Source organism: Equus quagga, chromosome 1 (genome assembly GCF_021613505.1).
Source record: "Equus quagga isolate Etosha38 chromosome 1, UCLA_HA_Equagga_1.0, whole genome shotgun sequence".
Classification (NCBI taxonomy): domain Eukaryota; kingdom Metazoa; phylum Chordata; class Mammalia; order Perissodactyla; family Equidae; genus Equus; species Equus quagga.
The window spans coordinates 100,597,388-100,622,980 of NC_060267.1; the positions used below are offsets into that span (position 1 = coordinate 100,597,388).

Consider the following 25,593-nt stretch of genomic DNA (forward strand, 5'->3'; position numbering starts at 1 on the left):
ACCTCCAGGAGCCCCTTGGCATCTAGATCAGGACATGATCTCAACACTTAGACCAGTGGGTTCCTTTCTCCTTGGCACTAGGTTCGAATGGGGAAAGAGGCCGAAGAGCACCTTTCACTGTGGATGTCTTGGCCTCAAGAGGTGTGGAGCTGGGGATAGCTGGCTGGCATCTTCCCGAAGACCCAGCCTCTCCTTTGACTCCCACTTCCATCCAGGTGGCAGACTTCCGGTGGGCAGCCAAGGTGCAACCGATGTTTTCACAAATCATCCTCACAAAACCATGCCAGGCAGGCAGTCCTGTCTCCACCCTGTTTGATAGAGAAGCACAGAGGGGTGGCCTGATTTTCCCAAAGACATGTCGTTTGTAAATGGTGGAGTATGAATTTCTAATAAGGTGGGAATATAAGAAAGAGTATTCTCTGTGGTCAAGAAATTTATGAGGAATTTCCAAAGATAGAAGGCAGATGAATTTGAATCAAAGTAGGAAATTATAGCTCAAAATCATTTACTAGAAGAGGAAAGCATCCACAAAAGGTGGAGATGTCTCTTGCAGGGGCAAGAGACACGCCTTAGGGCAGCTAAGCCATTCTCCTCCACCCCCCTCTCACCCTGCTTCCACGCCCCTAGACAGAAGCAGTGAGTATGAGAGCCAGAGCCTAAGCCTCCTGTCTAGTAACACCCAGAGGGCCTAGGAGCCCCAAGCACAGAGGCCTGGCTGTTGGCCACTGCGCTGGGAAGCACGCCCTGCCCATCTCTGCATTCACTGGAGACCAGCTGCAGAAAATGGATGAAACAGAGACCAGTTAGTGGAAACCTTACACTCATATATGGACATCACCAAGAACTGCCAGATATTTGACCCAAAAAAACACCAAAAACCAAGATACAGCACCATGAAAGAAATGTATCATACTCCACACTCAGAAGAACTAACCTCTGAAGAAATAGAATTAATAAAACAAACAGATGAAGACTTTGAAAAGGTGATATTAATGTCTTTACAGAGTGGAGTGGACATCAAATTCCTGAAACTAGAACAAGTTGTTATGAAAATGATCGAATAGTCAAATGAACACACACACATACACACTCAGTGACAGATCTGGTGAGGGTCTTTTTTTTAATTAATAGCCTTTATGTTTTGGAATAGTTGTAATTTGTGGAAAAACTGAACAGATGGTACAGATTTCCCATATACTTTCCCCCACATTCTCCCCTATTGTTAGTATGGTACATTTGTTACCATTAATGAACCAATGTTGATATATTATTATTAACTGAAGTCCATAAATTATTCAGATTTTCTTAGGTTTTTTATTTTTAAAAATTTTAATTTTTGGCTATTCTTTATTGTGATAAAATATATATAACAAAATTGACTATTTTAACCATTTTTAAGTGGCATTAGGTAGACTCACAATGTTATGTAACCATTACCACTACCTGTTTCCAGAACCTTTTCATCATCCCAACCAGAAACTGTACCCATTAAACAGTAACTCCCTCTCCTGGTCCACACAGCCACTGGTAACCTCTATTCTACTTTCTGCCTCTATGAATTTACCTGTGCTAGGTCCCTCATATAAGTGGAATCATATAATATTTGTCCTTTTGGGTCTGGATTATTTCACTCAGCATAATGTTGTCAAGATTTATCCATGTTGTAGCATGTATCAGAATTTCATTCCAGGGCCAGCCAAGTGGCATAGTGGTTAAGTTCATGTGCTCTGCTTCAGTGGCCTGAGGTTCATGGGCTTGGATCCTGGGCATGGACCTATACACCGCTCATCATCAAGCCACGCTGTGGAGGTGTTCCACATACAAAAAATAGAGGAAGATTGCCACAGATGTTAGCTTAGGGCTAATCTTCCTCAAGCAAAAAACCCCAAAAAACAGGAAGATTGGCAAAAGATGTTAGCTCAAGGCCAGTCTTCTTCACCACTGCCCCCTGAAAAAAGAGGAAAACATTTAAAAAAAAGAATTTCATTCCATTTTATGGCTGAATAATAATACATTGTATGGATAGACCACATTTTATTTATCCATTCATCTGTTGATGGACATTTGAGTTGTTTCTACCTTTTGGCTACTGTGAATGATGCTGCTATGAACATTGGTGTGCAGTTATTGGTTTCAGTACCTATTTTCAGTTATTTTAGATATATTCCTAGGAGTGGAATTGCTGGATCATATGATAATTATATGTTTAACTTTTTGTGGGACTGCCAAACTGTTTTCCACAGAGGTTGCACCATTTTACATTCCTGACAGCAATGCACAAAGTTTCCAACGCTCCACATTCTTGTCAACACTTACTATTTTCCATTTTTTTTAAGCAAAAGCCATCCTGATGGGTGTGAAGTAGTATCTCATGGCTTTGGTTTACATTTCCCTAATGACTAATGATGCTGAGCATCTTTTCATATGCTTCTGGGACATCTGTATATTTTCTTTGGAGAAACGTCTATTCAAGTCCTTTGCCTGTTTTTGAATTGGGTTGTTTGTTTCTTGTCACTGAGTTGTAGGAGTTCTTTATATATTCTGGATATTAATCCCTCATCAGATATATGATTTGCAAATATTTTCTCCCATTTTATGGGTTGTCTTTTTACTCTCTTGATGGTGCCCTTCGATGCACAAAAGTTTTAAATTTTAGTAGAGTTCAATTTATCTGGTTGTTGTTGCCTGTGCTCCTGGTGTCATATCCAAGACATCACTGACAAATCCAATGTTGTGAAGCTTTGCCCTAGGTTTTCTTCTAAGAGTTTTATAATTTTATTTAAGTGTAGGTCTTTGATCCATTTTGAGTTAATTTTTGTGTATGGTATAAGGTAAGAGTCCAACTTCATTCTTTTACATGTGCATATCCAGTTTTCCCAGCACCAGTCTTTGTTGAAAAGACTGTCCTTTATCCGTTGCTAAAGGTACTTTTGCCAACAATCAGTTGACCAATATATGTAAAGATTTGTTTCAGGGGCTTATATTCTACTTCATTGGTCTATATATCTGTTATTATACCAGTACTATGCTGTTTTAATTGCTGTAGTTTTGTAGGAAGTTTTGAAATCAGGAAGTGTGAGTCTTCCAACTTTGTTCTTTTCCAGGATTGTTAGCTATTTGGAGTTCCTTAAGATTTCATATGAATTTTAGGATGGGTTTTTCTAGCTCTGCAACAATACCCTTGGGATTTTGGCAGGGACTGCATTGAATCTCTAGTCATTTTGTCATCTTAACAATATTAAGTCTTCAATCCATGAACACAGGATGTCATTCCATTTTTTTTTTAGGTCTTCTTTCATTTCATTCAGCAATGTTTTGTAGTTTTCAGTGGGCAAGTCTTTCACTGTTTGGTTAAATTTACTCCTAAATATTTTATTCTTTTTCATATGATTGTAAATGGAATTACTTTCTTAATTTCCTTTTTAGATTGTTCCTCAATAATGTATAGAAATGCAACTAATTTTTGTGTGTTGACTTTGTCTCCTGCTGCTTTGCTGAATTTATTAGCTCTAACAGTTTTTGTGTGGAATCTTTGGGGTTTTCTACATATAAGATCATGTCATTTGCAAACATCTTCATTCCAATTTGCCTTTGATTTCCAAGGACGCCTTTAATTTCTTCTTGCCTAATTGCTCTGGCTAGAACTTCCAATACTACATTGGCTAGAACTGGTGAAAGTGGGCATCCTTGTCTTGTTCCTGATTTTAGGGGAAAGACTTTCACCATTGAATATGAGGTTAACTATGGCTTTTTCATATATGGTCTTTATTATGTTAAAGAACTTCCCTTCTATTCCTAGTTTGAATGTTGTTTTTTTTTTAATCATGAAAGAGTATTGAATTTTATCACATGCTTTTTCTGCTGCATTTGAGATGATTACGGTTTTCCCCCCTTCATTCTAATAATGTGGTATATTATATTGATTCATTTTCATATATAGAACCATCCTGCATTCTAGGAATAAATCCCACTTGGTTGTGGTGTATAATCTTTTTAATATGCTACTAAATTTGGTTTGCTTATATTTTGTTGAGGATTTTTGCATCTATATTCATAACAGATATTGGTAGTTTTCTTATAGTGTCTTTGTCTGGCTTTGATATCAGTGTAATGCCTCAGAGAATGAGTTAAGAAATATTCCCTCCTTTTCAATTTCTGGGAAGAGTTTGACAAAGATTGGTGCTAATTCTTTAAATATTTGGTAGAACTCACCAATGAAACCATCTGGTCCTGGGATTCTCCTTTTTGGGAGGTTTTTGGTTACTGATTCAATCTTCTTACTTGTTATGAATCTATTGAAAATTTCTATCTCTTCATGAGTTAGTTTTAAAGAATTGTATGTTTTTAGGAATTTGTCCATTTCTTCTAGGTTATCCAATTTGTTGGTGTATAATTGTTCATAGTATTATCTTATAACCCCTTATATTTCTGTAAAATCATTAGTAATATTCCCACTGAAATTTCTGATTTTAATAATTTGAGTATTTTCTCTCTCTCTCTCTTTTCTTTTTACTAAATATAGCTAAAGGTTTGTCAATTTTGTTGTTCTTCTCAAAGAACCAACTTTTGGTTTGGTTGATTTTCTCTATGTCTATTCTCTCTTTCATTTATATCTGCTCTTATCTTTATTATGTCTTTCTTCTAGCTTTGAGTTAAATTTTCTCTTCTTTTTCTACTTTCTTAAGATATACAGTTAGATTATTGATTTGAGATTTTTCCTTTTAATATATGCATTTACAGCTGTAAATTTCCCTCTTAGCACTGTTTTTGCTGTATCCCATGAGTTTTGGTACGTTGTTTTTTCTTTTTCACTAGTCTGTAGGCATTTTCTAATTTCCTTTGTGATTTCTTCTTTAACCTATTGGTTGATTAAAGTGTATTGTTTAATTTCCACATATTTATGAATTTTCCAATTTTCCTTCTGTTATTGATTTCTATTTTCATTCCATTGTGATTGGAAAAGATACTTTGTGAGATTTCAGTCTTTCACAATTTATTAAAACTTGTTTTGTGGCCTCACATCTAGTCTGTCTTGGAGAATGTCCCAAGTGCACTTGAGAAGAATGTGTATTCTGCTTTTGGTGTGGAGTGTTCTGTATATATCTGTCAGGTCTAATTGGTTTATACTGTTGTTCAAGCCCTCTATTTCCTCACTGATTTTCCATCTGTTTGTTCTATTCATTATTGAAATGAGGTGTGGAAATCTCCAACTATTATTGTTGAACTACTTTTCTCTTCAGTTCTGTCAGTTTCTGCTTCATATATTTTGGGACTCTGCTGTTAGGTATGCATATGTTTATAATTGTTTTATCTTCTTGCTTTATGGAAACCTTTATCAGTATATAATGTCTTTCTTTGTCTTTTATAAACTTTTTGATTTAAAGTCTGTTTGGCAAAAATATTTCCACCCAGGTCTTTTTTGGTCACTATTTGCATAGAACATTTTTTTACATTCTTTTTCCTGCAACCTCTGTGTCCTTATATCTAAAGTGAGTTTCTTGTGGACAGCATATGAGTGGACCTGTTTTTTTATATCCAGTCTGCCAATCTCTACCTGTTAAAGGACAGTTTAGTCTATTTACTTTTAATATAATTGCTGAAAAAGAAGGATTTGTTTCTGCCATTTTTCTATTTGTTTTCTGCATGTCTTATATGGTTTTTGTTTCTCAGTTCCTTCATTACTGCATTTTTGGATATTTAGTTGATTTTTTTTGTAGTATATCATTTTGATTTCCTTCTTTCTTGCTCTATTTGTTTCCTTTAGAGTAATCTTTCTGCTTATCTTGGTCACCTTCGTACTGGAGGCCTTCTTCAAATGACCGATGATCTTTGGTTGTCTGCTCATATATATAAGGTGGTAACATAAAAAGTAGGAGAGGGTTACATAGAGCAGACAACTTATATCTGAGTATTAGACAGCGCTATACCACATTTTCTTGGCCACGTTCATCTCAGGGACTATTTCACTGGATAACTTTGGCCTCCAACCCCTTGTCTGGGATCCCAGCTCTGTCCCCAGACCATCCTCACATCTTCTCTCAGTTTCTAGGATTCTCACCTCTTTTCTACATCACCCATGCAATGTAAACATTCTCGCCATGTTCTTCAGCGCAGTCACTCCCCTGTTCACTTCTCTCTTGCGTGTCCTAACTGTGCTGGGGGGGAGAGTGATTTAGCCAAGGAGCCCCAGCAGATGTTCTCCGGAACAAGGGGGTTGTCTAAGCTGGAGTGAATGCTGCTTCTCCTCTAGGGGGGCAAAGCTGCCACGTGCATTTATGCTCCAACAGCGTCGATCTTCTTCCTGCCGCATTCCTTACGTGGGACAATCAGAGGAGCTGGGTTGTTTAGTTTGGAGAAAGAAAACTTAGGAAATTTGTTGGATCTTTTAAAACCTCAAGGCTGACAAGGGGTGACGATGGCACAGGCAGACACAGTTGGGCAGATGGACAATCCCAGGAAAAGGTGTAACTGGGAGCCTGAGCTCCCCTCAGACACGCTGATGCCTGACGCCTGGCTCCTTCGGGTGGAGCCTTTTTTCTCCTCTCTGGGAGCTAGTAGGATCTTTTCTTCTCCAGTGTTCAGAAATTTTGTATTCACGTGCCTTGCTGTGGGTCTATCTTTATCCACACAGTGGGCTCTTTCAACGTGGAAGTGTGTGTCCTTCGGTTCACTCACCTTGCGAGAGTCCTCCATGTTGACGTAGGGCCTGGAGCTCATTTATTTTCACTCACAGGAAGATTCCACAGCTTTTCACCCACTCTCCTGTCAGTATCTGTGCTGGTGGTTTCCTGTATTTTTCGTCGTTACAAACAATGACACCGTGAACATTCTTGTACATATTTCCATGTGCACTTTGCAAGAGCTCTCCATGGTGATAGCTTTCAATTTTACCTGCGTATTAGACTCACTCGAGGAAACTCTGACAGATTTGATTGGTCTGAGGGAGGGCCCAGACACCAGTGTTTAAAACATCTTTATTGAGACATAATTCATATAGCATCAATCCCCCCATTTAAAGTGTACAATCCAGTAGTTTTAGTGTATCCACAGAGTTGTGCATCCATCTCTACAATCTAAGTTTAAACACCTTCCTCATTAGCAGTCACTCCTCCCAGCCCCTGGCAACCACCGATGTGCTTTTTGTCCTTATACATTTGCCTATTCTGGACATTTCATATAAATGGAATTACACAATTGGTGGCCTTTTGTGACTGGCTTCATTGAGCTTGGTGTTTTCAGGGTTCATCCATGGTGTAGAGTGCGTCAGAACTCTACTGCTTTTTACTGTCCGGTTATATTCCACTATATGGATCTATCACATTTTGTTTATCGATTCCCCAGTTGATGGACATTTGGGTTGTTTCCACTGTGAGCCACTGTGAATGGTGCCGCAGTGAACACTCCTGCACGAGTGTGTTTGTGGACATGTGTTTTCATTCCTCTTGGGCACATACAAGGAATGGAATTGCCGGGTCATATGGTTATTCTATGTTTAACCTTTTAAGGGACTGCCAAATTATTCTCCAAAGTGGCAGCCCCTTTTTATATGTCTACCAACACTGTGTGAGGCTTCCGATTTCTCCCGAGGAGACCTCTGGGGCAACCAGGACAAGGGAGGAAAACGCAAACCGTAACTGACACATTTGTGGAGCCTCATCTAAACCAGGTTGTGGGGTAAAAACTTGAGGGGGGCACAGTCTTCGGGGGGCCTCCACGCTTTCGTGAGTTTTATCTCCAGACGCCCTACCAGGTTATCACAGGGAAGACCAGAGGTATATACTCCTGGGTTTCACAGGGAAAAAGTAGCCTTTTAAAAATATGCAAGAGCATTCTGTTCTGCTTAAGGAGGCCTGACCTCAAGAGAAACTATTTTTTTTTACCAGATTCTAAATTATTAGGATTTTGTCAGATATTATCCAACCTGGGGGGAGAGAATTACTCAACTCCAGCCTGCTCCAGCCATCCTATCCCACCTAAGGGATTGGGGTGGGGGCGCTGAGAAGCACTTGTGAAGGGCACAGCCCAGGGCACAGGCTCGCTAAGAGACTGGGACCTTCTCCTAGGGCTGTCGAACGCTCCCCTCCCCACACCTCACCTCCACACCACTCAAGGCCTCGTTATTGGAGTTCCTTTGCCCCAGTACATCATGTCTGCCTTTCGACAAAAAATTATAAGGCACACTAGAAGGAAAACACAAACAAAAACAAACAGTTTGAAGAGACAGAGCAAGCCCCAGAACCAGAGTCCAGAGTCAGATATGGCAAGAATGTTGAAATTATCAGACTGGGAATTTTATAAAACTATGATTAATATATTAAGGCTTCTAAAGAAGAAAGCGGACAACATGCAAGAACATATGGGTAACATAAGCAGAGAGATGGAAGTCTAACGAAGCATCAAAAAGAAATGGTAGAGATAAAAAAAAATTGTGACAGAAATGAAGAATGCCTTTGATGGCCTCATTAGTAGAAGAGACACAGCTAAGGAAAGATTCTCTGAGCTTCAGGCTGTGTCAGTAGAAACACCCAAAACTCTGTGAAGCAAATAGGAAAACATGACTACAAAAAGGGAAGAGAATATCCAAGAACTATGAGACAACTACAAAAAGTGTAACAGAGTTGTAACGGGAATACCAGAAAGAGAGAAAGGAACAGAATAAATACATGAATAATAATGACTGAGAATTTCCCCCAATTTAATGTCAGACATGAAACCACAGATGCAGGAAGCTCAGAGAATACCAGGCAGAATAAATGCCCCTAAAAAACAACACCTAGGCATATCATATTCAAACTGTAGAAAATCAAAGATCAAGAAAAAATCTCGAAAGACTCCAGTGGAAAAAACACCTTATCTATAGAGAAGCAAAGATAAGAATTACACCTGATTTCTCAGAAACCATGCAAGCAAGAAGAGAGAGAAGTGTTAAAATATTATAGAAAAGTTTCTTCAGAGAGAAGAAAAATGATATATCAGAAACTCAGATCTACATAAAGAAAGGAAGAGCATTAGAGAAAGAATAAGTGAAAAGTAAAATAAAACTTTTTTTTTTAAAGATTGGCACCCGAGCTAACATCTATCGCCAATCTTTGTGTGTTTTTTTTTCCTTCTTCTCCCCAAAGCCCACTGGCACATAGTTGTATATTCTAGTTGTGAGTGCCTCTGGTTGTGCTGTGTGGGACGCCGCCTCAGCATGGCCTCATGAGTGAGGCCATGTCTGCACCCCGGATCTGAACTGGCGAAACCCTGGGCTGCCAAAGCAGAGCCTGTGAACTTAACCACTTGGCCACCCGGCTGGCCCCCAAATTTGTATTTTTCTCATTCTTAATTGATCTAACAGTAACACTTTGTTCAAAATAACAATAGCAACAATGTATTTGATGGTTGTCATGTGTATATGTGTGTGTGTGTTTGTGTGTGTGTGAAACGAATGATAACAGTGATACAAGGAATGAGAGAGAGGAAGGAATTGAAACAATTTTGTTTCTATGAGGTATTTGTACAAGCTGTGAAGTGGTAGAGTGTTATTTGAAAAATGACAGATTAGTGGTAAATGTATATTGCAAATTTCAGAGTGACAACTTTAAAAAGGAAAACAAGGAAGGATGCTAAAAGGAGAGCTAAAAAGGAATATGCTAAGAGAGGAGAGAAATGGAATCATATAAAATCCTCTATTAAAACCACCAAGGCAGAAAAAGAGTAGAAGACAAAAATAGGAACAAAGAACAAGGACAATGAATATAAAACAGTAACAAATGTGGTAGATATGAATCCAACTATATAATCACCTTAAATAGCCATGATCTAAATATACCAATCAAAAGATAGAGACTGTCAGAGCAGATTAAAAAACCAAGACTCAACTCTATGTTGTCCAGAAGAAACCCACTTTAAATATAAAGATACAGATTAAAAGTAAAGAGATGGATGGAGATATACCATTCTAACACTAACAAAAAGAAAACTCCAGTAGCTATATTAATTACAGAAAAGTAGACTTCAGAGCGGAGGAAATTATTAGGAATAAGGAGGGCCATTACATAATGATAAAAGCAGGCAATTCTCCGAGAAGACATAACAGTCCTTAATGTGTATGCGCCTAACAACAGTGTCAAATATCTCAGGCAAAAACTGATTGAACTGCCAGTGAACTAGATGAACCTGCTATTATATTTGGAGACTTCAACACCCCTTTATCAGGAATTAACAGATCCAGGAGGCAGAAAATCAGTAAGGACATATTTTAACTCAAAAGCACCATCAATCAATAGGATCTAATTGACACCTATGGAATACTTCATCCAGTAAATGCAGAATACATATTCTTGTCAAGTTCACTTGGCTCATTCACAAAGGCCACATTCTGGGTCATAAAACAAAACCTTAACAAATTTAAGGGAATAGAAATCACACAAAGTATGCTCTCAGACCACAGTGGAATTAAACTAGGAATCAATAACAAAGATAACTGGAAAGCCCCAAAATACTTAGAAATTAAATAACACACGAGTCAGGGCCAGCCCCAGTGGCCTAGAGGTTAAGGTTGGTGCATTCCACTTTTGCGGCCTGCGTTCAGTTCCCGGCTGCAGACCTACACTGCTCTGTTAGCAGCCATGCTATATTGGCGGTCCACATACTGAAAAATAGAAGAAGATTGGCATGGATGTTAGCGCAGGGTAAATCTTCCTCAAGAAAAAAAACCCCATAAACCCTGAACAGGTTTTCTCAGGAGAAATTTGAAAATATTTCGAATATACAAAGAACCCTTAAAATTCAACAGTAAGAAAATGAAAAACCTGATTTTTAAAAATGGGCAAAACATCTGAATAGACACTCACCAAGGAAGATATACAGATGGCAAATAAGCATATGAAGAGATGCTCAACATCATCTTATTAAGGAACTGCAAATTAAAACAACGAGATATCACTGCACACCTATTAGAATGGCCAACATCCAAAACACTGACAACAACAAATACTGGTGAGGATATGGAGCAACAGAGACTCTCATTCATTGCTGGTGGGAAGGTCAAATGGTACAGCCACTTTGGAAGACAGTTTGGCAGTATCTTACAAAACTAAACGTAATCTTAATGTACAATCCAGCAATGATGCTCCTTGGTATTTACCCAAAGGAGTTGAAAACTTATGTCCACATGAAAACCTGCACACGGATGTTTATGGCAGCTTTATTCATAATTGCCCAAACTTGGAAGCAACCAAGATGTCCTTCAGTAAGTGAATGAACAAACCGCGATACATCCAGGCAATGGAATATTATTCTTCACTAAAAAGAAATGAGCTTGGGGCTGGCCTGGTAGCGCAGCGGTTAAGTGCACATGTTCCACTTCGGCGGCCCGGGTTCGCTGGTTCAGATCCTGGGTGCGGACATGGCACTGCTTGGCACGCCATGCTGTGGTAGTCGTCCCACATTTAAAGTAGAGGAAGATGGGCACGGATGTTAGCTCAGGGCCAGTCTTCCTCAGCATAAAGAGGAGGATTGGCAGTAGTTAGCTCAGGGCTAATCTTCCTAAAAAAAAAAAAAAAAGAAATGAACTATTATGCTACAAAAAGACATGGAGGAGTCTGAAATGCGCATTACTAAGTGAAAGAAGCTGATCTGAAAAGGCTACGTACTGTGTGATTCCAACTATATGACATTCTGGAATAGGCAAAACTATAGGGATCGCAAACAGATCAAGGGTTAGAGGAGAGGGTAGAGGATTTTTAGGTTATTGAAACTGCTTTGCATGATGGTATAATGGTAGATACACATCATTATACATTTGTCAAAAACCAGAGAATGTATAGCACCAAGAATGACCCCTAACTGAACTGTGGACTTTTGGTGATAACGATGTGTCAGTCTAGGAACATCAGCTGTAACAAGTGTACCCCTCTGGTGTGGGATGTGGATGGGGGAGGTGCTATGCACGTGTCGGGGCAAGGGGTCTATGGGCAATCTTTGTACCCTCCACTCAGTTTTGCTGTGAGCCTAAAATTTTCATAAAAAGAGTCTTTTAAATAAATAAAATATTTTGAATGAAATGAAAGTGAAAGTACAACTTATCAAAGTTTGTGGCATGCAGTAAAAGCAGTGCTTAGAGGGCAATTTGTAGTATTGAATGTACATATTAGAATGGAAGAAAGACCTAAAATCAGTCATCTAAGCTTTCTCCTTAGGAAACTAGAAAAAGAAGAGCAATTTAAGTCCAAAGCCAGCAGAAGAAAAGAAATAATAAAAATTAGAGCAGAAATCAATGAAATTAAAAATGGAACATCAGTAGAGAAAAATCAACAAAACCAAAAGCTGGTTTTGAAAAGATCAATACAATTGAGAAATCTCTACCTAAGTTAAGAAAAAAGAGAAGAGACACAAATTACTAATATCAGAAATGAAAAGAGGGGTCAGCAAGATGGCAGAATAGGAGATCTCCCATTCATATCCCCCCTCAGCAAAGATAATTTGGCAGCCATCCATGGACAAAAGTTCCTTCGTGAGCATTGAGATCTGGGTGGGAGACTGTGAACCTCCGTGGAGTCCAACACCACGGAGGGTCGTTTTAAGAAGGCAGACCCACCCCCCAGGCTCTCCGACTGTGGTCCTGGCTACAGACCCGGAAGCCACTTCATCTCCCTGTGGACTCAGCTATAGCCCTGTTTGGCCTTGGTCTTGCCGCCAACACCATATGCCAAGGGACCTGGGTGGAATCACGTCTATGCCTTGGGTAATAGGCCTGCAGACCTCAATTCCAGAGGTGGACCCTGAAGTTGACCATGACCTGGCTCCAGCCCCTCTCAGCGACGGTCCAGAAGCCCCTGCAGGCAAGCTGCCAAACTCACTCTGACTGTAGATCCTGAAATGGCCCCTATAACTCAGCTCCAGACTCTTCCAGCTGCCACCCCAGGGACCCATTGGGAGACACGCCCATCTGTGCTCTCAGATCCTGAAGTGGCCCTATAATTCAGCTCTTACCTCTCTCAGCTATAATCTACAAGAAGTCCTGCCAGCTAGGGACACACCAGGGGACGTGCCTGTTAGTGCCCCCAGAGGCAGGCCAGCCAACCTTTGTCTTCCAGTGGGTCCTGAGATGGCCCTGAGGCCCTCGTCCCTCCCAGCAGTGGTCTACAAGCAGTCCTGTCTGCCCAGCGACCTGGCAGGAGACACGACTGTCTGCACCTCCAGAGCCAGGTCTGTAGACCTCAGTCTCAGCTGTGGATCCTGAAGCAGCATTGGAATTCGATTCCAGCACCTCTCAGCCACAGTCCAAGGCCCGTCCTGCCCACCCAGGGATCTACCCAGTGATCCAGCAGGAGCTTTTCCAGGGATCTGGCAGGAGCCACACCCATCTGTGCACCTGGTAACTGGCCCACTGTCTGTGGACCCAACTGTGGACTCTGAGGTGGACTCATATCCCAGTTCCAGACCTCTTGAACAAAGTTCTTGAGGCAGTCTCATCCACCAGGGACCAGACGGGATCCATGCCAACCCAAGCCCCTAATAACAGGCCCCACAATTGAGGACCCCGCTGCAGACCCAGAAACATCCATGTAACCTGGCTCCAACCCAGCTTAACTGTGATTCTCAAGCTAATACCATCAGCCAGGGGAACAGACAGGATAAGGTCTTTACTTGTTGCAACTGGTCTGTAAATATTGGAATAGGTGTTTTCTCCTTCAAATGCACAGACACCAAAACAAGGCTACATTGATCATGAGGAATCAGGCAAAAATGATACCACCAAGGAAATTAATAAAGCTCCAGTAACTGACCACAAAGAAATAGAAATCTATGAATTTCCTGACAAAGAATTTAAAACAATCATCTTAAAGAAACTTAGTGAAATGCAAGAGAACAAAGATAGACAACTAAGGGAAATCAAGAAAATAATGCACGAACAAAATAAGTTTAATAAAGAAGGAGAAACCATAAAAAGAACCAAACAGAAATCCTGGAGCTGAAAAATACAGTGACAGAACTGAAAAATTCAGTAGAGAGCTTCAACATCAGACTCAATCATGCAGAAGAAGGAATTAGTGAGCTCAGAGAAAGTCATTTGAATTTAGCCAGTTAGAGGACAAAAAGAAAAAAGAATGAAAAAGAGTGAAGAAAGCCTACGTGAGTTATGGGAGACCATCAAGAAAACAATAATGTGGATCATGGGAGTCCCAGGAGAAGAAAGAGAAGGGGACAGAAGCTTATTTAAAGAAATAATAGCTAGTACTTCCCCAATCTTGGGAGAGAAATGGACATACAGGTACAGAAGCTCAAAGGACCCCAAGCAAGATCAATCCAAAGAAGATTTCCCTGAGACATATTATTATAAAATTGCTAAAACTCAAAAACAAAGAGAATTTTGAAAGCAGCAAAAGAAAAATGACTCATCACATACAAGAGAATCCCCATAAGGCCATCAGTGCATTTATCAGGAGAAACCTTGCGGGCCAGGAGAGAATGAGATGATATATTCAAAGTTCCGAAAGAAAAAAAATCTGCTAACCAGGAATACTATACCTGGCAAAACTGTCCTTCGTAATGAAGGAGAGATAAAGACATTCCTAGACCAAAAAAGCTGAAGGAGTTTATCACCACTAGACCTATCTTACAAGAAATGCTAAAGGGAGTTCTTCAAGTTGAAATGAAAAGATGCTAAGTAACAATATGAAAACATATGAAAGTATAAAACTCACTGGTAAAGGTAAATATATAGTCAAATTCAGAATACCATAATACTCAGTGGTGATGTGTAAATGTAAATCACTTCTATCTCTAGGATAAAAGTTAAAAGGCAGTAGTATTAAAAATAACTGTAGCTACAATAATTTGTTAATAGATGCACAATGTAAAAAGATGTAAAGTATGATGTTGGTAGCATAAAATGGGGGAGGAGAAGTAAAAGTGTGGAGTTTTGAATGTAATTGAAAGTAGGCTGTTAACAGCTCAAAACAGATATAAGAAGTTTTGGATAACTCTCATGGTAACTACAAAGAAAAAACCTCTAGTAGATACACAAAAGATAAAGATAAAGAAATTAATCCACTATAAAACATCCATCACAAAGGAAGACATCAAGAGAGGAAGAAAGGAACCAAGGAACTACAAGACAGTCAGAAGACATTTAACGAAATGGCAATAAGTCCTTACCTATCAATAATTACTCTAAATGTAAGTGGATTGAATTCTCTAATCAAAAGACACAGAGTGGCTGAATGGACCAAAAAACAAGATCAACAATATCCTGCCTACAAGAGACTCACTTTAGCTTTAAGGACACACATAGGCTGAAAGTTAAGGGATGGAAAAAGATATTCCATGTAAATGGTAACCAAAAGAGAGAAGGTAAATAGCAGAGAAAATAGACTTTCAGTCAAAATTGGTCACAAGACACAAAGAAAGTTACTATGTAGTGATAAAGAGGTCAAATTCATCAAGAAGATATAACAGTTGTAAATATATATGCACACAACATTGGAGCACCTAAATATTTAAAGTAAATATTACTACAACTAAAGGGATAAATAGCAATACAATAACATTATGGGACTTCTGTAGCCCACTTTCAACAATGGATAGACTATCCAGACAGAAAATCAATAAGGAAACAGCAGTCTTGAATAACACAATAGATCTAATGGACCTAACAGATTTACAGAACATTCCATCCAGCACCTGAATACATATTCTTCTCAAGTGCACACAGGACTTTCTCCAGGATAGATCAGATGTGAGGCCACAAAGCAAGTCTTATCAAATTTAAGAAGATTGAAATCATAATCAAGTATCTTTTCTGACACGATAGTATGAAACTAAAAATCAGTAACAGGAGGAAAATTGGAAAATTCACAAGTATGTGAAAATTAAGCAACACACTCCTGAACAACCAATGTGTCAAAGAAGTAATCAAAACGGACATCAAAAAGTATCTTGAGACAGGGGCCAGCCCGGTGGCGCAGCAGTTAAGTTCACATGTTCCACTTCGGCGGCCCAGGATTTGCCAGTTCGGATCCCGGGTGCAGACCTACGCACTGCTGGCAAGGCATTCTGTGGCAGGCGTCTCACATATAAAGTAGAGGAAGATGGGCATGGATGTTAGCTCAGGGCCAGTCTTCTTCAGCAAAAAAAAGAGGAGCATTGGTGGCAGATGTTAGCTCAGGGCTAATCTTCCTCAAGGAAAAAAAAGTATCTTGAGACAAAAAAAATGGAAACGCAACATAGCATAACTTAGGGGATGCAACAAAAGCAATTCTAAGGGGGAGGTTTATAGTGATAAATGCCAACATTAAGAAGGAAATGGTAAAGGTTAGAGCAGAAATAAATGAAATAAATATTAGAGAAACAATAGAAAAAATAAGTGAAACTAAGAGTTGGATTTTTTAAAAGATAAAATTGACAAATGTTTAGCTACACTCACCAAGAAAAAAGAGAGAGGACTCAAATAAATAAAATTATAAATGACAGAGGAGACATACAACAGATACCAAAGAAATAAAAAGAATCTTAAGAGATTACTATGGATAATTATACACCAACAAATTGGATAACCTAGAAGAATTGGATAAATTCCTACCTATAAGACTGAACTTTATACAACCTACCAAGACTGAATTATGAAGAAATATGAAATCTGAATAGACCAATAACAAGTAAGGGGTTTGGATTAGTAATCAAAAACCTACCAAGAAAGAAAACCCTGGACCAGGGCTTCATGTGTAAATTCTACCAAACATTTAAAGAAGAATTAACACCAGTCCTTTTCACACTCTTCCCAAAAAATTGAAGAAGAATTCAATTACCAGAATTACCTTCATACCAAAGCCAAATAAGGACACTGCAAGAAAAGGAAATTACAGGGCAACGTGCCTCATGAACATGGATGCAAAAATCCTCAACCAAATACTAGCGAACCAAATTCAATAGCATATTAAAAGGATCATACACCATGATCAAGTGGGATTTATCCCTGAAATGTAAGGATGGTTTAACAAAGAGAAATCAATAAATATGACGCACCACATTAACAAAACAAGGACCATCTCAATAGATGCAGAAAAAGCATTGGACAAAATTCAACATCCTTTCATGATAAGAACTCTCAAGAAATCAGGTCCAAAAGGATAATAAAGGTCATATATGACAAGCCTACCACTAACATCATAGTCAATGGGGAAAGCTGAAAGCTTTTCCACTAAGATCAGGAACAAGACAAGGTAGCCACTCTCACCACTTTTATTCAACATAGTACTAGAAGTCCTAGCCAGAGCAACTAGGCAAGGAAAAGAAAAGGCATCCAAATCAGAAAGGAAGAAGTCAAATTGTCTCTGTTTGCAGATAACATGATCTTATATGTAGAAAACTCTAAGGATTCCACCAAGAAACTGTTAGAACTAATAAAAGAATTCAGTGGAGTTGCAGAACACAAAGTTAATGTACGAAAATTAGTCACAATTCTATACACTGACAAGGAATTCTCTAGAAAAGAAATTAAGAAAACAATCCCATTATGATACTGTCAAAAGAATAAAATATTAGGAATAAATTTAAACAAGGAGGTGAAAGAGCTGAAAAGCATACCCTGCTCATGGACTGGAAAACTTAATATTAAAATGTCCATGCTACCCAAAGCAATCTACAGATTCAATGTAATTTCTATCAAAATTCCAATGGCATTTTTCGCAGAAATATTAAAAACAATCCTAAAATTAGTATGGAACCATAAAAGACTCCAAATAGCCAAAGAAACCTTGAGAAAGAACAAGGCTGGAGCCATCACACTTCCTGATTTCAAACTATGTTACAAAGCTATCATAATCAAAACAGTACAGTACAGGCATAAAGGCAGACATGTAGACCAATGGAACAGAAAAGAGAACCCAAAATAAACCCACACATATATGGCCAACTAATCTATGACAAGGGCACCAAGAATACACAATGGACCTTACACCATATACAAAAATTAAATCAAAATGGATTAAAGACTTAAACAAAAGATCTGAAACCATAAAACTCCTAGAAGAAACCTAGGGAGAAATTTCCTTGACATTCGTCTTGGCGATGATTTTTTACATATGACACCAAAAGCACAGGAAACAAGAGCAAAAATAAACAACTAGGGCTACATCAAACTAAATAGCTTCTGCACAGCAAAGGAAACTATTAAAAAAAATGAAAAGGCAACCTAAGAACTGGGAGAAAATATTTGCAAATCATATGTCTAATAAGGGGTTAATGTTCAAAATATATAAGGAACTCATACAATTCAACAGCAAAAAATCTAAATAACCCGAATTTTTAAATGGGCAAAGGACCGGAATAGACTTTTTTCCAAGAAGACATGCAAATGGCCAACAGGTGTATTAAAAAAGTGCTCATCATCGCTAATCATCAGGGAAATGCAAATCAAGCCCACAATGAGATATTACCTCATACCTGTTAGGATGGCTATTATCAAGAAGGTAAGAGAGAACAAGTGTTAGTAAGGGTATGGAGAAGAGAGAACTCTTGTACATTGTTGGGGGGAACATAAATTGTTATAGCCATTATGGAAAACAGTATGGATGTTCCCCCCCAAAAATAAAAAATAGCTATTATATGATTCAGCTTTCATATGATTCCCACTGTTGAGTATATAGCCAAAGGAAATGAAGTCAGTATCTTGAAGAGATATCTGCTACCACGTTCATTACAGCATTATTCACAATAGCCAAGACATGGCAGTAAGCTAAGTGTCGACAGGAATGGATAAAGAAAATGTGGGGGATATATGTTTATACACACACATATACATACATACATACTCATACATACACATATATACAGTGGAATATTATTCAGTCATAAAAAGGAGGAAATTCTGCCATTTGCAACAACATAGGTGAGGCTGGAAGACATTATTCTAAGTGAAATAAGTCAGACGGAGAAAGACAAATACTGTATGATCTGGTTCTCGTAGAACCAGAGAGTAGAATGGTGGTTACGAGGAGCTGGGAGGTGGGGAAAATAGGGAGATGTTGGTCAAAAGGTACAAACTCAGTTATAAGACTAATAAGTTCTGAGGATCTAATGTACAGCAGGTTGACTATAGTTAATAATCCTGTATTGTGTACTTGAAATTTGCTAAGAGAGTAGATCTCAAGTGTTCTCAACAGACCACCAACAAAAAAGGTTAGTCTGTGAGGTGATGGGTGTGTGAATTAATTTGTTTGTGGTAGTAATTCACAATGTATATATATATATCAAACCATCACGTGTACACTTTAAACATATGAAATATTTATTTGTCAGTTATACCTCAATAAACCTGGGGGGAAAGAAATGAAAAAAGGATCACCACCTCCGATCCCGTGGACATTAAAAGGATAATAAAGGAATATTATTAACAACTCACCACCCACAAATTTGATAACCTAGATGAAATGGACCAATTCCTTGAAAGACAGTTTACCACAACCCACATAAGAAGAACTAGATGGTCTGAATAGGCCTATGTCTACTAAAGAAATGGAATCAATAATCAATAACCTGCTAAAACGGAAAGCGTGAGGCCCAGAGGGGTTCACTGGTGAATTCTACCAAACATTTAAGGAAGGAATTATCCCAGTTCTCTACAATCTTTTTCAGAAAACAGGAGAGGGAACACTTCCTCCCTCATTCTGTGAAGTCAGCGTTACTCTAATACCAAACCCAATGGAGAAATTGCAAGAAAACTACAGAGCAATATCTGGCATGAACGTTGATGCAGAAATCCTCGATAAAATATTAGCAAGTCAAACCCAACATGGATAAAAAGAATTAGACATCATGACCCAGTAAGACTTATTCCAAGTATGTAAGGCTGGTTCAACATTTGAAAATCGAGGACTATAACCCACTGCATCAGTGGCTAAAGACATGTCATATTGGATTAGGGCCCACCCTAATGACCTCATCTTAACTTGATCACATCTGCAAAGGCGTCACACTCTCAGGCACCAGGTATTAGAATTCCAACAGACCTTTCAGGGCGACATAATTCAACTTGAAAAATCTCCTTTCACCATGTAACATATTCAGAGGTTTTTGGGATTAGGATGTGGATGTCTTTCGGGGGCATTATTCTGCCGACCACAATAAGCATAGTGATTAATGTCTGTATCTGATCATTCCAATATCTGGAGCCTGTCAGATTGTTTATATGATCTGTTGTTTCTACTGGTTCTTATTCATGGTGTCTTGTTTAGTATGCCTGTTTATCTCTCTGAACTTGACATTGTATTCGAAAAATAATTTATAGAAATAATTTGAAGGCTAGTATTTATCTTCCTTCAGAGAAGATTTTTTTTTCTTCTGTCAGGTGCTGGGGGCTTAATCAAATTCTAGTTTTATTGAGATCTAATTGGCATACAGAACTGTGTAACTTTAAGGTGGACAGCTTAATGACTTGACCCACGTATACTGCGAAACAGCTACCACAGTAAGCCTGGTTAATATCCATCTTCTCATAGAGATACTTGTGATGAGAACTCTTAGGATAAACAGGGTGCTTTTTAGTAGGGCCCAGATCTAGAAACCTGGAGCTGGGCAGCTAGCCACTTCCTGCCCTGGGTGTCTCCTCTTTGGGGCTTGCGTCTTTTTGTCTTTGGAATCCAAAATGATGCTCAGCGTCTCAGAAATCTGTTCTGGAATTGGCAGATGTAGTACCAAACGCTAGATTCAGGTCTCTGGATTTCTTTCTTCTTCAGGCTCTTGGATCAGGAATTTAATTTTTCCACTATCTTTATAAATTTCCAATGACTTTAAGGAAATACTTTGAATATTTTGTCTACTTTTTCTGGTTGTCTTTATCAGGAAGATTAGTTCTGATGATCTGTTCTGCTGTTACTGGAAGTCTGTTATCTTTTTTAAAATGCTCTCCATCACATCCCCAGTACTTATTTATTTTATAACTGGAAGTTTGTACCTTTTGACCCCTTCATCCAACTCCCCCTCCAACACCCTCTGCCTCTGGTAACTACAAATCTGATCTCTTTTTCTATGAGTTTGTTTGTTTGTAGATTCCTCATGTGAGATCATACAGTGTTTGTCTTTTTCTGTCTGACTTTTTTCACTTATCATTAATGCCTCAGGATCCATCCATATTGTTGCAAATGGAAGGATTTCCTTCTTTTTTATGGCTAAATACTATTCCATAAAGAAGATGTGACATGTGTGTATTGGTGTGTATGTATGTACCTTTATCCATTTATCCATTGATGGGCACTTAGGTTGTTTTCGTGTCTTGGCTATTGTAAATGATGCTGCTATGAACTTGGGGGTGTATATATCTTTTCAAATTAGTGTTTTTGTTTCCTTCAGATATATTCCCAGAAGCAGAATCGCTAGATCATATAGTAGTTCTATTTTTAATTTTTTGAGGAATCGTCATGCAGTTTTTCACAGAGGCTGCACCAATTTACTTTCCCACCAGCAGCGCGTTAAGTGTTCTCTTTTTCTCCACATCCTCACCAGCATTTGTTATCGCTTGTCTTTTTGATAATAGCCATTCTCCCAGGTGTGAGGTGATATCTCATTGTGGTTTTGATTTGCGGTTCCCTTATGATTAGTGATATTGAGCATCTTTTCATGTACCTGTTGGCCATTTGTATTGGTAGCAAACTCAATTTCTGTTTGTCTGAAAATATCTTTATTTCACTCTTGTTCTTGAAAGGTAGATTGAAAGTTATCTTTTCTTAGCATTTGGAAAATATTATTTCAATTTCTTCAGGCTTTCTTTATTCTTTTCAGTCTAATTGTTCTTTTGAATATAAGCTGTTTTTCTCTCAAGCTGATTTCAAGATCACTTTGTTATTTTTGGTGTTCTGAAGTTTCACTGTGATATGTAGGTGAGCGTTTCTTCTATTCATTATTCTTGTGACTCATGCCTCTTCAGCCTACAATTCATGTCTTTGATATGTTCTTAAGAATACTCTGTCCTTATCTTTTCTATTTTTACCTGTCTTCAATTCCACTTATAATTGTCTTCTGGAACTCCAATTAGATATATGTTAGATCTTACGTTTGCCTCCATTTTCTTTTGGCCTTCCTTTTATATTTCTGATATCTTTTTCTTTGTGTGTAAACATGGGTAATCCATTCAGCTCTGTATTCTAGTTCACTAATTCTCTTTTCGACATTTTCTAATCTGGTGTTTAATCCTTTTGTTGAGATTTTTTTGGAGTGAGATGGAGATTAAGTTTTTAAGAATATTTTCTCACTGAAATACATTATTCACAACACTCCAGAAGTTTTCTCACACGACTTCGTGATCTCTAGTCCTTCTCTCACACTGCCCCTTTCTCGTTAACTCCACTGCCACACCTCACCCCTGGAAACCACTGATGTGTTCTCTATCTCTATAGTTTCACCTTTTCCAGAATGTCATATAAATGGAATCATACAGTAGTAACCTTTTGTGGTCTGCTAGCAACAAATTCTTTGATAGTTATCTTTCATGTGAGAATGACTTTGTATTGTCTTCATCCCTGAAGTGTATTTTCACTAGATGTAGAATTCTGGGGGAAAAGTTCTTTTGTTTTTCAGCACCGTAAACATTCTATTCAAGTTTGTATTGGCTTCATAGTTTCTGTTGAAAAATCCATAGTTATTGAAATTGTTGTTCTCCAGGAGTAATGCGTCATTTTTCTCTGGTTGCTTTGGTGACACACTCTTTGTCTTTGGTTTCCACCAGTTCAATGAGGATGTGTCTGGGTGTGTGTTTCTTTTGAGTTTATCCTGACTGAGACTGACCCAGTTTCTTGAATCTGCATGTTCATGCCTTTTACCAAATTTAGGATATTTTTAGCCATTATTTCTTCAAATATTTTTCTCTACAAATATCTTTTCTCCTCTTCCCCTGGGACTCTGATGATGCAAATGTTAGAACTTTGATATTGTCCCACAGGTTCCTGAGGCTCTGTTTACTTTTTAATTTTCAATCTTTTTTCTCTTTGTGTTCAGACTGCATATTGATCTATCTTCAAATTCACTTACTCTTTCCTCTGCCATCTCCATTTAGTTCTTTGGGGCTCTAGTGAATTTTTTATTTCAGTTATTTTATTTTCAGTTCTAAAATTTCCATTGGGCTCTTCATTGTAGTTTCTATTTACTGATACTGGCTACCTTCCAGTTGTTTCAAGAGTGTTTGCTGTTACTTCTTGGAGCACAGTTATAATAGTGGTTTTAAAGTCTTCATCTGATCATTTCAATATTTGAGTCCCACCTTAGAATTGGCATCTCTTGGTTGTCTCTCCCTTTCATAATTGGTCACATTCCTGGTTCTTTGTATGTCAATTAATTTTGGATATCTTAGACTTGTGTGTGTGAAGATGATTCACCTGGAGCTAACATCTGTTGCCAGTATTCCTCTTTTTTTTTGCTTGAGGAAGATTAGCCCTGAGCTAATATCTGTACCAGTCTTCCTCCACTTTCTATGTGAGATGCCTCCACAGCATGGCCGAAGAGTGGAGTATGCCCGTGCCAGGGATCCAAACATGCGAACCTGCCACTGCCACCAGATTGCAGCTTTAGAACTTGAACTTGCCTGAGGGCAGGGCCAGGAGAGAAAAAATCAGGGGATTTCACCCCACCCTCTCTGTCCCATAGAGGCCCCCCGCCATTCCTTGGAACAGAAAGAGAGGGCTTCTCTTAGAGCTTGCTCTGGTGCACAATTCTGAGATCCAGGCTTCCTTTGAGTCCAGTCTGTGACATACAGGAGGAAAATAAAATCCAGGAAACTCACTGCTAGGTCAGTTGTACTGTGAGTTTGGTCTTTCCTCAATCCACCCACTACCTTTCACTTTTCAGAGGCCTCTGATGGCTGCTCCACGCATCCTGTCTAGGGGTTTCAGTTGCATTCACTGGGAAAGGCAGGATGGGGTGTGCTTACTCCATTTAGCCAGATTTGAATGTTCTTCTTTTACTATTTTTAATTTTTTTCTTTTTTATTATTTATTTGTAGATGTTCTTTTTATATTCTGGAAAAAAGTCCTTTGTCAGATATATACGTATTGTACATATTTTCTGCCAATCTTGGGCTTGACTTTAATTTTGTGTGTGTGTGTGAAGAAGATTGTCCCTGAGCTAACATCTCTGCCCATCTTCCTCTGTTTTGTATATGGGACGCTGCCACAGCATGGCTTGGTAAGCAGGGTATAGGTTTATGCCCAGGATCGGAACCTACAAACCCCGGGCCACCAAAGCAGAGCATGCAAACAACCACCACGCCACTGGGCTGGCCCCTGACTTTAATTTGTTTAATAGAGTCTTTGATGAAGTCCGTTTTATCAACTTTTTCTGTTATGATTAGTGCTTTTTGTGTCCTGTCGAAGAAATCTTTTCCTATGATTTCAAGTTCATGAAGATACCCTCTTATGTTTTCTTCTAGAAGATGTATAATTTTAACTTTTATGTTTAGGTCTATGATTCATCTAGAATTAATTGCATTTTCCTGGCCATGAAAATTTCTGTATTTCTTTCATTTCTCTCTGCAATGTTTTATACTTTTCAGTGTACAAGTCTTACACATCTTCCATTTAATTTCTTCCTGAGTATTTTATGTTTTTCTACTACTATAGGTGATATTTTTTAAATTTCATTTTTAAATTGTTCATTGCTAGTAAGTACAATTACAATACATTTGACCTTGATGATATTCTTGTGTTTTTTAACCTAAAAAATATATTTCTTTATGTATCTGCTCATTCTGATGTCTTATGCCTTTATGCATCTGATTTTGATAGTACTACATTTTCCCCTTAGGTGTTTTGTGATTTCTACTGTGATCTCATATTCAGTGGAACTTTGTGGGAATTCCTTGAGGCCTAAGTTGAAAGATTTCTTTCTTTCTTTCTTTCTTTATTTTTGGTGAGGAAGATTGGTCTTGAGCTAACATCTGTGCCCATCTTCCAATATTTTGTATGTGGGATGCCACCACAGCATGGCTTGATGAGTGGTGTGTAGGTCCATGTCCAGGATCTGAACTTGCAAACCCTGGGCTGCCAAAGTGGAGCAAGTAAACTTAACCACTACACCATGGGACTGCCCCTCAGAAAAGTTTCTTAATTACTTCTGCCAGGTACCTGGGAGCACTACCAATCCAGGATTATTTTTAAATAAATTGTCAGCTTCATTGTAGAAGAAATAGGACACTTAAGACTATGAATTTGAACCACAGAGCTGCGTAAGGATTAGCTCTTTATTATAAAATCTTAGCACTAAGGTTAAAACATGCAAAGTTCCCTATTTTCTGCCTCAAAACAGCTCTGCCTCTCCTTTCCATCTCACCATGTGGCAGCTTTCTGTGTGGGTGCTTAACATGCTGAAGGTGAGCCTGTGCCAACCTTCCAGATGGGTGTCTGGAAAATATGGATCACCTTTCCTAAAACCACTTATTCCCACCTCTTCTGTGCCTTGCCTTGGGCTCGGAACTAGAAATACACATGTGAAAAAGGCACGTCGCCTGTCCTCCTGGTGCTCACAGTCTGGGAGGAGGAAACAGTGCCTCCCACTTGTTGAGGCTCGTCTGGTGCCACCGCCATCGTGGTGCTTTCACGCTTGCCGCCCAGTCCTAGGAAT

The 25,593-nt window shown here is 38.7% G+C and overlaps 1 protein-coding gene across 4 annotated transcripts in view; it reads left to right on the plus strand.

The window, feature by feature from the left end:
* CFAP92 (cilia and flagella associated protein 92 (putative)) overlaps positions 1–25,593 on the plus strand; it is a 114,709-nt gene that overhangs the window by 25,633 nt on the left and 63,483 nt on the right. The window lies entirely within an intron of this gene.